This window comes from Rhinolophus sinicus, chromosome 18 (assembly GCF_057876585.1).
Source record: "Rhinolophus sinicus isolate RSI-liver-muscle chromosome 18, RSI-T2T, whole genome shotgun sequence".
In the NCBI taxonomy this organism is placed as follows: domain Eukaryota; kingdom Metazoa; phylum Chordata; class Mammalia; order Chiroptera; family Rhinolophidae; genus Rhinolophus; species Rhinolophus sinicus.
Window position 1 is genome coordinate 79102251 of NC_142518.1, and position 13859 is coordinate 79116109.

General features: G+C 37.3%; 1 protein-coding gene across 6 annotated transcripts in view; it reads left to right on the forward strand.

Annotated features, from left to right (window-relative positions):
- Positions 1-13859, forward strand: part of PLS3 (plastin 3) — a 123363-nt gene that overhangs the window by 74015 nt on the left and 35489 nt on the right. The window lies entirely within an intron of this gene.

Here is a 13859-nt window from a genome sequence, read left to right on the forward strand (position 1 = left end):
CACATAAAGTTTATATATACTTTTCAGCATAATAAAGGCTTGTGTGTAGTCTTTTAGAAAAGACCCAGTTGAATCTTTTAATTTTCCTTTAAAATCTTTGTAGTTTTTTTAGTTGTTAGTTATGGAGCCTTCAGGCAACTGTCAAAGGTATTATGGAAATCTTTTTTTTTCTTCATTAAGGGAAGCTTGATTTTAAAAATAAGCTCTGTAACTTATTCTCCTGTCAGGGACAATTTTTCTTATTTTGAGGGGGAGGGTAGTGAGGATTACTTTGTCTCAGTTCAATTGTGACAAAGTATGGAAATCGTTATATGATTTTTTCCCATCTATTAACAATAATGGCCTTGATTATCTCTTTAGAAATTCAACAAAATCTTAGTGTATGGAGAAAATCTCTGTAATTACGACTAATCATAGGTTTTGTTCAATCAATTAGTAGTGCTTTGAAACTCTCTTTACTAGCAATAAATCAAGTATTAGGATTTAAAATTCTCCTTTCACTCACTCTCTGCACCTGCTTAGTGTTAAGCTCCAAACAGAATATTTTCATTTAATTATTTTAATTTTCTTAAAATTTGTTTCCAGTATTTCCCACTGGGATACCAGAAACCTTGTCTCTCATTGTTTTCCTACTTCATAATGTTTCTGTTTTAATTCAAATGCAATGCTGCGTAAGTTTTTTCTAAAGAAGAATAAACAAAACTTTCAGAACACATAGGAAGTAAATATTTACCAACTAGAAAATGTCTTTTACATTCTGAGACTTTAATCTTGTTATGGAAGCTAGAGGTCATTGTATGATTACTTGTAATAAAGATAAATTCATGTAATGTAAATCTTCAGATTGGCTTTAAAGTCCTGCAAACACTTCTGACTTTTTTCTCTCCTAAGGAATTGTTCCTGAGCTTTGGGTTTTTTTAAACATGAATTCAGCAGTTTAGAAATAAAAGAATAATGGAGTTTCTTAAATAACTAGGAATAGTGTGGGTATATTCCTTTGACATTGCTCACCAAACTGAGCTAAAAAAATGTTGGTTGTAGCTGTACCAGATTTTCTCATTTCAGGAAATTGAGTTGTTTCAAATGACTTGATATTCTCTAGTATATAAAAACCACATCAGGATGATGCCACAAAAAGTCTGGTGGTTTAGTTTGATTTACTCTTAGTAGTCAATAAAACTATACGAGTTTATATTTGTTTAATTATGACTTGAAAAATAAAAACTATAGCTCAACTGAAAAAAATAAACCAACCAGTTCTCTTTTACGGTGCCATCTGCTTAATTATTGATGGACTAGTATTAGAAACGAAGGTCTTGAGATAGTCTGAAAGCCATGTTTTGACAATGTGGAAGATAAGAGTACAAATGTGTGGGGGTGTGGGGAAGAACAAGAGCCACACACGTGTGAGAGAATGTGCTCGTGTGAGTGTGTGTGTTTAGTTGTGTATGCATTTTTAAAGTGGGAGAATGGCAGCAAGTGGTAAAATGATGGTCCAACTGCTGGAAATTTTGAGTTGGAAAAAGATTGCTAGACATTTTTGATTGCTTGGTCTCAGCTCTCTAACTTTGTCCATCCTTCAGCTGTACATGACCTCCACTTTAGGTTATCCACTATTAGTATGAATTCTTTAGCTGGGACCCATTAAACTGCGTCTTAGATTTGCTGGAATGAGCTACCTGAAGAGGTATAAGCTGGGAAAACCCATGTTTAGGTAAGCATCTGGAGATGTTTAACAGCTGCCTTTTCTAAAATTTTAATGCCAGTGAAAGCTTGACTTTACTGCTTAGATGTTAGGGTGGAATATAATCTAAATTCTGCACCAGTATTTTGACTGAGTCTTTTAACTCAGTGTATCATGTGCTTTCATGGGCATTCAAAATCGTGTGTGTATGTAAGTCCATTGTTAGACATATAGATTCCTATTGGCATTTTTTAGAGCAAAAAATGTGGAATATATTGGTTAAACGAAATGGAACTTTTAAACCCAGCTTTTCTGAAAGGAAGTGCATCTGCACTTGATTTGTTTTCTTCTTTAAGTCCTAATGAGCACTGTCCGGAGTGGGGTAGTAAAGAAGTTGCATCTGTGTTGCAGATGAGGACACACATATTCGAACTCTTTATAAAGAAAGATACTAGATTTAGACAGATTCAAGGATGGTTAAAGCAACACACAAACACACACCCTGGGGTCAAACGAAATCCCAGTCTTTCTTACTGTCAGATTTGTAAGACCAAGTAGCACCCCAAAAGATGCATTTTAAGTGATTGCCCCACATACCACTTGGACATGGGCAGTGTAAAACAGCAGCTAAAATCAAAACCACTTGAATTCTGGCTCAGCTTTCTCCAGACAAGTACTTAAAATAGCTTAAATAACAGGATGCAAGGGGAGGGAAAACATTTCCTTTTAAGGATGTGTATTCTTGGTGTGATTCAAACTTCTGCAGGAACATGGCTGCATAATAAGTTTATTTACTTTAAGGTTACTTGGGGGAGGGTGTTGGGAGAGTTAACTGGCAGTTAAAATAATACTTGGTAAAAGAGCATAATGAGGTTTCTTTTAAAACGGAATGCAGATGTGAACCTACATGTGTCATCAGAGAGAGAGGAGAAAGGGGGGTGGAGGGAGGAAGGGAAGGAGGGAGAATCTGTTGTTACCAGCAGTTGGTTCCTTTCTGATGAATTCAGTAGCCAATATAAAAGACGAGCCTCTTTGGTGCAGCATTGGGGGACTCTTAGTGATTATTTTTTAAGTATAGTGATTTTTTATTTTAATTTTTATTTGTTTATTTAAATTAGTTTCAGGTGTACAAAACAGTGCAATAGTTAGACATTTCACCCCTCAAAAAGTGATAACCCCCTCCCCCAATCTGTTGCCCCTCTGACATCGTATATACCTGTTACAATTCCATTGATTCTATTCCTTATGCTATACTCCATATCACGTGACTATATATATATATTATTATTGACATACAATATTATTCAGCTTCAGCTTCAGGTGTACAGTGCAGTGGTCAAGCATCTACACCGTCCATGAAGTGGTATCGCTAATAAGACGTGTTCCCATCTGACACCCTACAAAATCTTTTTTTTTTTTTTTTTTTTTTTATTAAATTTATTGAGGTGACAGTTGTTAGTAAAATTACATAGATTTCAGGTGTACAATTCTGTATTACATCATCTATAAATCCCGTTGTGTGTTCATCACCCAGAGTCAGTTCTCCTTCCATCACCATATATTCGATCCCCCTTACCCACATCTCCCACCCCCCACCCCCCACCCCCCACCCCCCTTACCCTCTGGCAACCACCAAACCATTGTCTGTGTCTATGAGTTTCTGTTTCTCATTTGTTTGTCTTGTTCTTTTGTTGTTTTGGTTTATATACCACATATCAGTGAAATCACATGGTTCTCTGCTTTTTCTGTCTGACTTATTTCGCTCAGCATTACACTCTCAAGATCCATCCATGTTGTCACAAATGTTCCTATATCATCTTTTCTTACTGCCGAATAGTATTCCATTGTGTATATATACCACAACTTCTTCATCCATTCATCTATCGAAGGACATTTTGGTTGTTTCCATGTCTTGGCCACTGTAAACAAAGCTGCAATGAACATTGGAGCACACGTGTCTTTATCTCTAAATGTTTTCAGATTTTTTGGGTAGATACCCAGGAGAGGGATTGCTGGGTCATATGGCAATTCTATTCGTAATTTTTTGAGGAACCTCCACACCGCCTTCCATAACGGCTGCACCAGTCTGCATTCCCACCAACAGTGTATGAGGGTTCCTTTTTCTCCACAGCCTCTCCAACATTTGTTACTATTTGTCTTGTTGATGATGGCCATTCTGACTGGGGTGAGGTGATATCTCATTGTGGTTTTGATTTGCATTTCTCTGATGATTAGTGATGTTGAGCATTTTTTCATATGTCTATTTGCCATTTGTATGTCCTCTTTGGAGAAATGTCTCTTCAAGTCCTCTGCCCATTTTTCAATTGGGTTGTTTGTTTTTTTGTTGTTCAGTTGCATGAGTTCCTTGTATATTCTGGATACTAGCCCCTTATCGGAGGCACTGTTTGCAAAAATCTTCTCCCATTCAGTTGGTGGCCTCTTTATTTTGTCAATGGTTTCTTTTGCTGTGCAGAAGCTTTTAAGTTTCATATAGTCCCATTTGTTTATTTTAGCTTTTACTTCCATTGCCTTTGGAGTCAAATTCATAAAATGCTCTTTGAACCCAAGGTCCATAAGTTTAGTACCTATGTTTTCTTCTATGCAGTTTATTGTGTCAGGTCTTATGCTTAAGTCTTTGATCCATTTTGAATTAATTTTGGTACATGGTGACAAATAGCAGTCCAGTTTCATTCTTTTGCACGTGGCTATCCAATTCTCCCAGCTCCATTTATTGAAGAGGCTGTCTTTGCTCCATTGTATGTTTTTAGCTTCTTTGTCAAAAATTATCTGTCCATATTTATGTGGTTTTATTTCTGGGTTCTCAATTCTATTCCATTGGTCTATATGTCTGTTTTTCTGCCAATACCATGCTGTTTTGATTATTGTGGCCCTGTAGTACAGGCCAAAGTCAGGAAGTGTGATACCTCCATTATAGTTCTTTTTTCTTAAGATTGCTTTGGCTATTCGGGGTCTTTTGTGGTTCCAAACAAATCTGATGATTTTTTGTTCTATTTCTTTAAAATATGCCATTGGGATTTTGATGGGGATTGCATTGAATCTGTATATTGCTTTGGGTAATATGGCCATTTTAACTATGTTGATTCTTCCAATCCATGAGCACGGAATGTCTTTCCATTTCTTTGTGTCTTCTTCAATTTCTTTCAGAAAAGTCTTATAGTTTTCAGCATATAGGTCTTTCACATCCTTGGTTAAGTTTATTCCTAGGTATTTTATTCTTTTTGATGCAATTGTAAAAGGAATTGTTTTTTGTATTTCTTTTTCTGAGATTTCATTGTTGGTATATAGGAAGGCAATGGACTTTTGTGCGTTGATTTTGTAGCCAGCAACTTTACTGTATTCGTTGATTGTTTCTAATAGCTTTTTGGTGGAGTCTTTAGGGTTTTCTATATATAGCATCATGTCATCTGCAAAGAGTGATAATTTAACTTCTTCATTCCCAATTTGGGTGCCTTTGATTTCTTTCTCTTGCCTGATTGCTCTGGCAAGGACTTCCAACACGATGTTGAAAAGCAGAGGTGATAGGGGACATCCCTGTCGTGTTCCTGAACGTAGAGCAAAGGGCTTCAGTCTTTCTCCATTAATTATGAGATTAGCAGAGGGCTTGTCATATATGGCTTTTATTATGTTAAGGTATTTTCCTTCTATACCTATTTTATTAAGTGTTTTAATCATAAATGGATGTTGTATCTTGTCAAATGCTTTTTCTGCATCAATTGATATAATCATATGATTTTTGTCCTTTATTTTGTTTATATGATGTATCACATTGATGGATTTGCGTATGTTGAACCATCCTTATGCCCCGGGGATGAACCCCACTTGGTCGTGATGAATAATCTTTTTAATGCATTGTTGTATTCGATTTGCTAGAATTTTATTTAGGATTTTTGCATCGGTATTCATCAGAGATATTGGTCTGTAGTTTTCTTTTTTTGTGCTGTCTTTACCAGGTTTTGGTATCAGGGTAATGTTGGCCTCATAAAATGTGTTGGGGAGTACTGTTTCTTCTTCAATTTTTTGGAAGAGTTTGTGCAGAATTGGTATTAGATCCTCTTTGAAGGTTTGGTAGAATTCACTAGTGAAGCCATCTGGTCCCGGACTTTTGCTTTTGGGAAGGTTTTGGATGACTGATTCAATTTCGTTACTGGTGATCGGTCTGTTTAGATTTTCCAGTTCTTCATGGTTCAGCCTTGGAAGGCTATATGTTTCTAAGAACTTATCCATTTCTTCTAGGTTGTTGAATTTGGTGGCATATAGTCCTTCATAGTATTCTTGGATGATCCTTTGTATTTCTGTGGTGTCCGTGATAACTTCCCCTTTTACGTTTCTGATTTTGTTAATCAGTGTCTTCTCTCTTTTTATCTTAGTAAGTCTAGCCAAGGGTTTGTCAATTTTGTTAATCTTCTCAAAGAACCAGCTCTTTGTCACATTAATTTTTTCTATTGTCTTTCTGTTCTCTATTTCATTTATTTCTGCTCTAATTTTTGTTATTTCCTTTCTTCTGCTGACCTTGGGTTTTACCTGTTCTTCTTCTTCTAGTTCTTTAAGGTGTAACATGAGGTTATTTATTTGGGAATTTTCCTGTTTCTTGAGATAGGCCTGTAATGAGATAAATTTCCCCCTTAAAACTGCTTTCGCTGCATCCCAAAAATTTTGGTAGGATGTATTTTCATTGTCATTTGTTTCTATGTATCTTTTGATCTCTCCTCTAATTTCTTCTTTGACCCAGTCCTTCTTTAAAAGTATGTTGTTTAGTCTCCATGTATTTGTGTTTTTTCCCGCTTTCTTTTTACAGTTGATATCCAATTTCAAAGCCTTGTGATCAGAGAATATGCATGGTATGATTTCAATCTTTTTAAATTTGTTGAGACTGATTTTATGTCCCAATATATGGTCTATCCTTGAGAATGTTCCATGTACACTAGAAAAGAATGTGTAGTCTGATGTTTTAGGATGAAGTGCTCTATAAATGTCAATTATGTCCATTTCATCTAATGTGTCATTTAGGGCTACTATGTCGTTATTTATTTTCTGTTTGGATGATCTATCCATAGCTGTCAATGATGTATTTAAGTCCCCTAGTATAATTGTGTTTTGGTCAATTTCTCCCTTTAGTTCTGTTAGTAGTTGCTTGGTGTATTTCGGTGCTCCCTGACTGGGGGCATAAATATTGATGACTGTTATGTCTTCTTGTTTTACAGTCCCCTTCACCATTATGAAATGTCCATCTTTGTCTCTTGTTATCTTTTTCACCTTGAAGTCTGTTTCATCTGATATCATTATGGCTACACCTGATTTTCTCTGGGCACCATTTGCTTGGAGTGTCAATTTCCACCCTTTCACTTTGAGTCTATGCTTGTCCTTGTAGCTGAGATGTGTCTCTTGGAGACAGCATATGGTTGGGTTTAGTTTTTTGATCCAATCTGCTACTCTGTGCCTTTTTATTGGTGAGTTCAGTCCATTTACATTTAGGGTGATTATTGATATGTGAGGATTTCCTGTCATTCTCTCTTTAGTTTTCTGGTAAGGCTGTGTCTCCATTGTTTCTTTGCCTTTTTGTTGTTGTCTATTATTTCTGTGTGGTGGTATTCTATGATGTTTCCCTCTGTTTCTTCTTTTATTTCAGTATATATTTCAGTTCTGGATTTTTTTTGAGTGGTTACCCTTAAGTTTATGTAAAAGTAAGTTTGATATTTAGAGTATTCCATTTTCTTCAGCACGCTTACTTTCTCCATTCCCATATTCCGGTTCAGGCCTTTATTCTCCCCCTTTTTGAGTTTTGGTTGCCACAAATTGTCCCTGTTGATGGTGGTCGAATAGCCTCCTTTAGTATTTCTTGTAGTGCAGGTCGTGTATTAGAAAATTCCCTCAGCTTCTGTATGTCTGGAAAGGTCTTTATTCCTCCTTCATATCTAAAGGATATCTTTGCTGGATATATTATTCTTGGCTCATGATTTCTCTCTTTCAATAGTTTGAATATTTGGTTCCACTCCCTCCTGGCTTGTAGAGTTTCTGCTGAAAAATCTGATGATAATCTAATGGGCTTTCCTTTGTAAGTTACCATCTTCTTTTCCCTGGCTGCCTTGAGGATTCTTTCTTTGTCGTTGATTTTAGACAGCTTCAGTACAATGTGCCTTGGAGAAGGCCTGTTGGGATTGAGGTAACTAGGTGTTCTATTTGCTTCTTGGATTCGAGGGTCCAGTTCTGTCCACAAATTTGGGAAGTTCTCATCGACGATTTGTTTGAATATATTCTCTGTTCCCTTCTCTCTTTCTTCTCCTTCTGGTATGCCCATTATTCTTATATTGCTCTTTCTGATGGAGTCAGAAAGTTCTTGTAGAGTTCTTTCATTTCTTTTAAGTCTCAAGTCTCTTTCTTCTTCTATCTGTGTCATTTCCAGGTTTCTATCTTCGATGTCACTGATTCTTTCCTCCATCTGGTCAACTCTACTACCTAAGCTGGTTATTTCATTCTTAATTTCTTCTATTGAGTTCTTAATGTCCAGAAATTCTATTTGGTTCTTTTTTAAAATTTCAATCTCTTTCGTAAAATGCTCATACTGTTCTTTAATTGAGTTTCTGAGTTCATTTAACTGCCTATCTGTGTTTTCTTGTATCTCGTTGAGTTTTTTCAGAACTGCAGCCTTGAATTCTCTGTCATTTAAGTCACATATTTCTGTATATTTAAGTGCCTTTTCTGGAGATTTTTCACTTTCTTTCTGAGCTATCTTGTTGCCTTGGTTACTCATGGCGATTACTGGTTTACTATTTCTCTTCCTAGACATCTACAGGAGTGACTTCTGCAACAAGTTGATAGGAAGAGGTCTTTCTTTTGTTCAGCAGTTCTGTTTACTCCTGCAGGGAACCGCCCAGATAGGTGGGGCCAGGGGCGGGGTGAGCTGTGAGAGGTGGCCCAGAGCAATGGCAGCGACCACCACCACAGCCTGTCCTGCTTCCACAGCTCTCTTCCCTTTGCCGGAACTAGTTGGGCTGTGGATTTGTGTTTGTGGACCACAGTTCTCAAATATAGCAAATTTTCTGTTGTTTTGATCTGACACTGCTACTGTTTCGCTTCTAGCACCGGGCAGGTGGGGGCGGGGCGAGCTCTGAGAGGGGAGGGAGGGGGCGGCTAGTCTCAGTGCCTAAGGCTCCGTTCTCTGCTCGGCAGTGCGGGCTTAAACCACCGTTTTCAGCCTTTTTCCCTCAGTCTTTTCTCCGAGGTCTCTGCCGTGAGCGTTGGGTTCAGCCGTGTTATATGCTGTCCCCTCAGCCCTGTGGAGCCCTGGCGAAGCCCTAGCAGTCCGATCTCCCGCAGCTGCGGTAGTTCCGGGAAGCAGCGAGCTCGGCGCACTGAGCTGGGTCTGAGTCCTGCGCCCGCGGAGCTGCGTCTCCGCCCGCTTCTCACTTTCCTCCTCCCCCCGCTCGCGCGCGCGAATCTCCCACCTGTAGGTGATTTCAGTCGGTAGTGGGCCTCTTCGTCTTGCCTGTCTGCTGTGCAGGGAGTCCTTTGTGGAGTTTTTGTTGTTCGATTCTTTGTAAATTCCAGGGGAGCTTTACAGAGGCTCACCTCACTCCGCCATTTTTCCGGAACTCACAAAATCTTTACATTAATGATTATGTTCCCCAAACTGTCTTTCACATCCCCATGGCAATATTGTAGTTACCAGTTGTGCTGTCTAATCCCTTCCCCTTCTTCCTCATCCCCACCCCACTCCCTGGTAGCAACCATCAGGTTTTCCTCTATAGTGATTTAAAAAAAAAATAGAATACTTTGTCATTTATTGAAATTTAGCACTTTACTTTCTGTGGGAACTTTGTTCAGTGGATAGGTGGAGTTTCTTTTTCCCTGCCTCCCGTTAATGTCTGCCCATACTGACCATATTTTCTGAACCAACAAGCTAAGACATGTGCTTGCAGAAACATTGAGAATGCTCGTAACATAGGCTGTATGATAATATATACTCTATGAGGTGGTTGAATATACGATGCTGGAACACAAGTCTTCGAAATGCAGAACCCATTCCACCCCGTGCCAATGTATAGTTAATGAAGAAGTGGCAAATGAGCCATAAAGGGATTCCAGAATATTGGCAGCTTTAATGAGAAAATCGGGGACTGTCACCCTGCCAGGAGGTTGTGATTTTAGTTTCCAGTTAAAACTGTTTTCAATCTAGGTCTGTGTTTTTTGGGTCAATTTATTATTAAATTCTCATGTTTTTGTCAAAACTCAGGAAAGGAAAGTTTCACCATCAAACATAGTTTTGAGCGCCTGCTTAATAATGTCACTGATGAGATGAAGCTTTCTTTTTTTTTTTTTCTGAGATGGAAGCTTTCTAAAATGCCACTGTGCTGTCTCATTTTCTGGCTTTTCAAAGCACAGCACATAGATCTCCGATAATGTTTAAGGAGTGGATGGGTGTGTGTTGGCTGGGGATTGGAAATAAAATTAGAATAAAACTCTTTAAAAATAATCACACACAATTTTGTCTTCCAGCTGGGAGATTTTGTAAAATTAATTGCAAGCTGCGTTTTTAGGCTCCCTCTGCCATCTTATTGAAATTGTTTTCTTCAAAAGATATGATTTAGGAGCTCTAAGAAAGGCTTGCTATAATTTACTAGGACTAACACTAAAATGCCTTTGATCACAGAAGATAGTAAAACCTAGATCTGCTGATAAAATAGGGGAAAATAGCAGAATAGGTAAAAGTTTCAAAATATGTAAAGCTAAATTACACATGTTCAATGATTCTTTTCCCATCTCAGAAAAGATGTAGGATAGATACTCCAAGTGACTCAAAAGTTTTACAAGGATTTTGAAGCCATGGTTTCAACCAAGATGCTCTGTCTGATTAATCTCTGTTTCTGGTATCTAGCTCAGTGTCTGCCACAGAGTCGATACTCAGTTTGCTCTGGAGGTTGACTCATGCTAAACTAGTGCACGTGGGATTTCTTAATGAAGTAATTTTCTACATTTAGAATGAGAGAGAGGTCCAGACCTGACAACCATCCCTGGTTGTCTACTTGGATACTCCTTGGTGGGTGTGTTCACTTAGAAAACCAAATTACAGATCTGAAGGCTGCTGAGTGGGGACAGGATTCGAACAAAGGGAATGAGGTTGAATGTTATTTAAGGGATATTTCTGTCATGGTTTCTTGATGGAATTGCCATTTAGTCTTGTAGTGCTATTTCTGTATTTTTTGTGATTGTTGTTTTTTTATTTATTTTGTTTTAAAAATGCTCATTACATTACAGCACTCTTAATACTTGAGAATCAATGATTCTACAAAAAGTATTTTTCCCATTGCAAGGTACTGTGCTACATATTGGGGTGGGAGATAAAAAGACTTGAAGAATCTTTATCATGGGATATGCAACCTAATAAAGTTTGTGGGATATGGAGAAATTCTTATTCCTCCAACCCCCCTTTAAAATGTTCCTGTCAGTTACTAAAAGCATCTATTATTACTACTCTTCAAAATGGAATTTCCACATGTGGTTATTTTATATTAGTTATATTTTAGGGTGGCTACTTCCTGACATCATTTAATCACATCAGTGAGCTTCTAAGTAATGCTCAAGAGAGGCTATTTCAGATAGGGTTCACACAAGTGGTAGTTCTCCCCACTGCCTACACCTGTATTCTGCCTAATTCAAATAAACTGCCAGGTAGACTAGACTCTCAGGGATTGGTTAGCATCATGTAACTGAATTCACTGTAGTTCTCCAATGTTTATTTTTAAGCATCTTTACCTTCCACTTCTATTATATCACTGTGAATACAAAAAGAACAATTAAGTAATTGTCATATGCTAGGTCTAAATTGTAGTCAATGACAAGTTTAAATTATGCTCAGATATGTCATTTCAAAAGTCAGGGAAAAGTAGAATACATTTAAAAATATTTTTCTATCAGAAATTGCTAAAGTGGACAAAGTTTTAATATTTGTAAGGATTAAGCTATCTCCTTTAATAAAGGTGTCCTAAAAATCAAGGACTGCTATATTTAGATAATGAGGTTTAGCAATGATGAGAATGTTATTACTCTGTATTTATCTTTAATATATATTATGATTTTATCTCATTAAAAAAAAGTGTGTGTGTGTGTGTGTGTGTGTGTGTGTGTGTGTGTGTGTGGTTTATGAAGCCCTGTGTACTTGAGTTTAGAATCAGAGTGTGTTAGAGCCATAAAGGGCCCTTAGAGATCATTTGACCCAAAGCACTCCTTTTACAGATGAGAAAACTAAGACCTAGAATTGTGCAAATTCAATCCTGGGTCACATTACTCCCACTTGTGTCCTTTTGACTGTGCTGTGTTTCTTTCATCATGCCCCAGTAGCATTGAGCTCTATTTTAACTTTTTAAAGGAATGGGAGAAACAGATCAGTATATACATGGGAGAAGTGTATTTAAATCCAAGAATTTCATTAATCAAAAGTTGCTAAAATCCTGCCGCAGTGCCTTGTGGATTACTTTGTTCTTTTTAGCGGCTGCAGATGTTGTTGTTGGATTTACTTCCACATATAAAAACTTTACTGATAAAGTGTTTGATGTATGACCTTTTATACATTCAAAGCAAAGAAAGTGAAGATGTGCCCTAGGGGAATTAAGTGTTTTGCCTTGAAGGAAATAGAAGTGATTTTCAGAAGTGTTGGGTAGTTTGGGGATGTTTTAAAAGCATAGAGATTTTAACTGGTAGATTTAAAATGTAGTCATCTATATTTAAGAATATTTGTTTGACTCTAGTATACTTTATTAAAACGAAGCAGAATTTTATCAGCCTTCAAAACATTGGGTAAATTGTTTCATATAGGATATTTACTATTTTAATAGGTGGCAAAAGCTGGCCAATATGAATTACCCTTAGATCACACTTAGGATAAAATCCAAAGTATGTTCCATAGCCTAGCCTATAAGAGCTTTTATGATCAGCTCACTAACCTCACCTCATTTTCTCCTTTGTTCACTCTGCTCAAGTCAGACTGCACCTTTGCCGTTCCCAAACACTCCTCTACACCACAGATTTTGCATTTGCTATTTCCTCTGTCTGTAATCTCTTACCCCAGATATCCACACTTGCTCCCTTACCTCGTGTAAGTCTTCATTCAAATACAATCTCCTCAAAGTAGTAATCAAAAATGTCTCCAGGTAGGGCAGCAGGTTGGCTTAGGTGGTTAGAGCTCAGTTCTCACTGCACCAACGTCGCCGGTTTGATTCCCACATGGGCCGGTGATCTGCGCACTCCACAACTAGATTGAAAACAATGACTTGACTTGGAGCTGATGGGTCCTGGAAAAACACAGTTCCCCAATATTCCCCCCCAAAAAAAATGTCTCCAGAAGTTTCTGGATGTACCACAGGGGGCAGTCTAACCTCTTACCTACCCTGCTTTATTTTTCTTCGTAGCATGCATGTTATATTACATTATATTTTATAGTCATACCTCATGTTATATTTGCTTATTAGTTGTCATTAGAATGTGAGCTCTGACAGCAAGATTTTCTTACAGTGGTTGCAGTATCGCCAATCCCAAAACAGTATCTGGTAGAGAGTTTTTAAGTAATGTATCATGTAGATTAACTGTTCACAATACATCTTGGGTCATTTCTCTATTCAGGTTGTTTCCTTTTATTATAACAATTAAATTTATATATGAAAAAGACTGGGGACCTAAAGAATTGTTGAACAGTAGGTATTGAAATTGCTGGTCAAAGTCCAACTTTTTTAACTAAAAAAATATGGTCAAGTGATTACAATCCTCAGTATGTTAGCCCTTTTTTCCAATGAGTTAACTTTTGGTCATTGATCAATTTTTCCCCCCATTTTTAACAGTTTCAGAATAGGCATCATAAGCACTTAGATACACACTCTGTTAAAACTGTAGTAGCACAAAAATTAAAAATGTTATTTGTAGTCATGTTAAACATTTGCATTATTCAGTGCTGCAATTATTTTTATGAACTCTATATTTGTCTTGGTCAAATGTTTATTTACATTAACTGTTTAAAAAGTGGCACTGAAGATGGTAGCTTCATTTCAGGTGTGCTTTGTAATATAATCAGCATTAATTCATAAAATGATTCCATTAGACTAATGGAAGAATAAGGAATATAAAACTCCTAAATAGCTACCGTAGAAATTGTTTCATACCAGGTCAG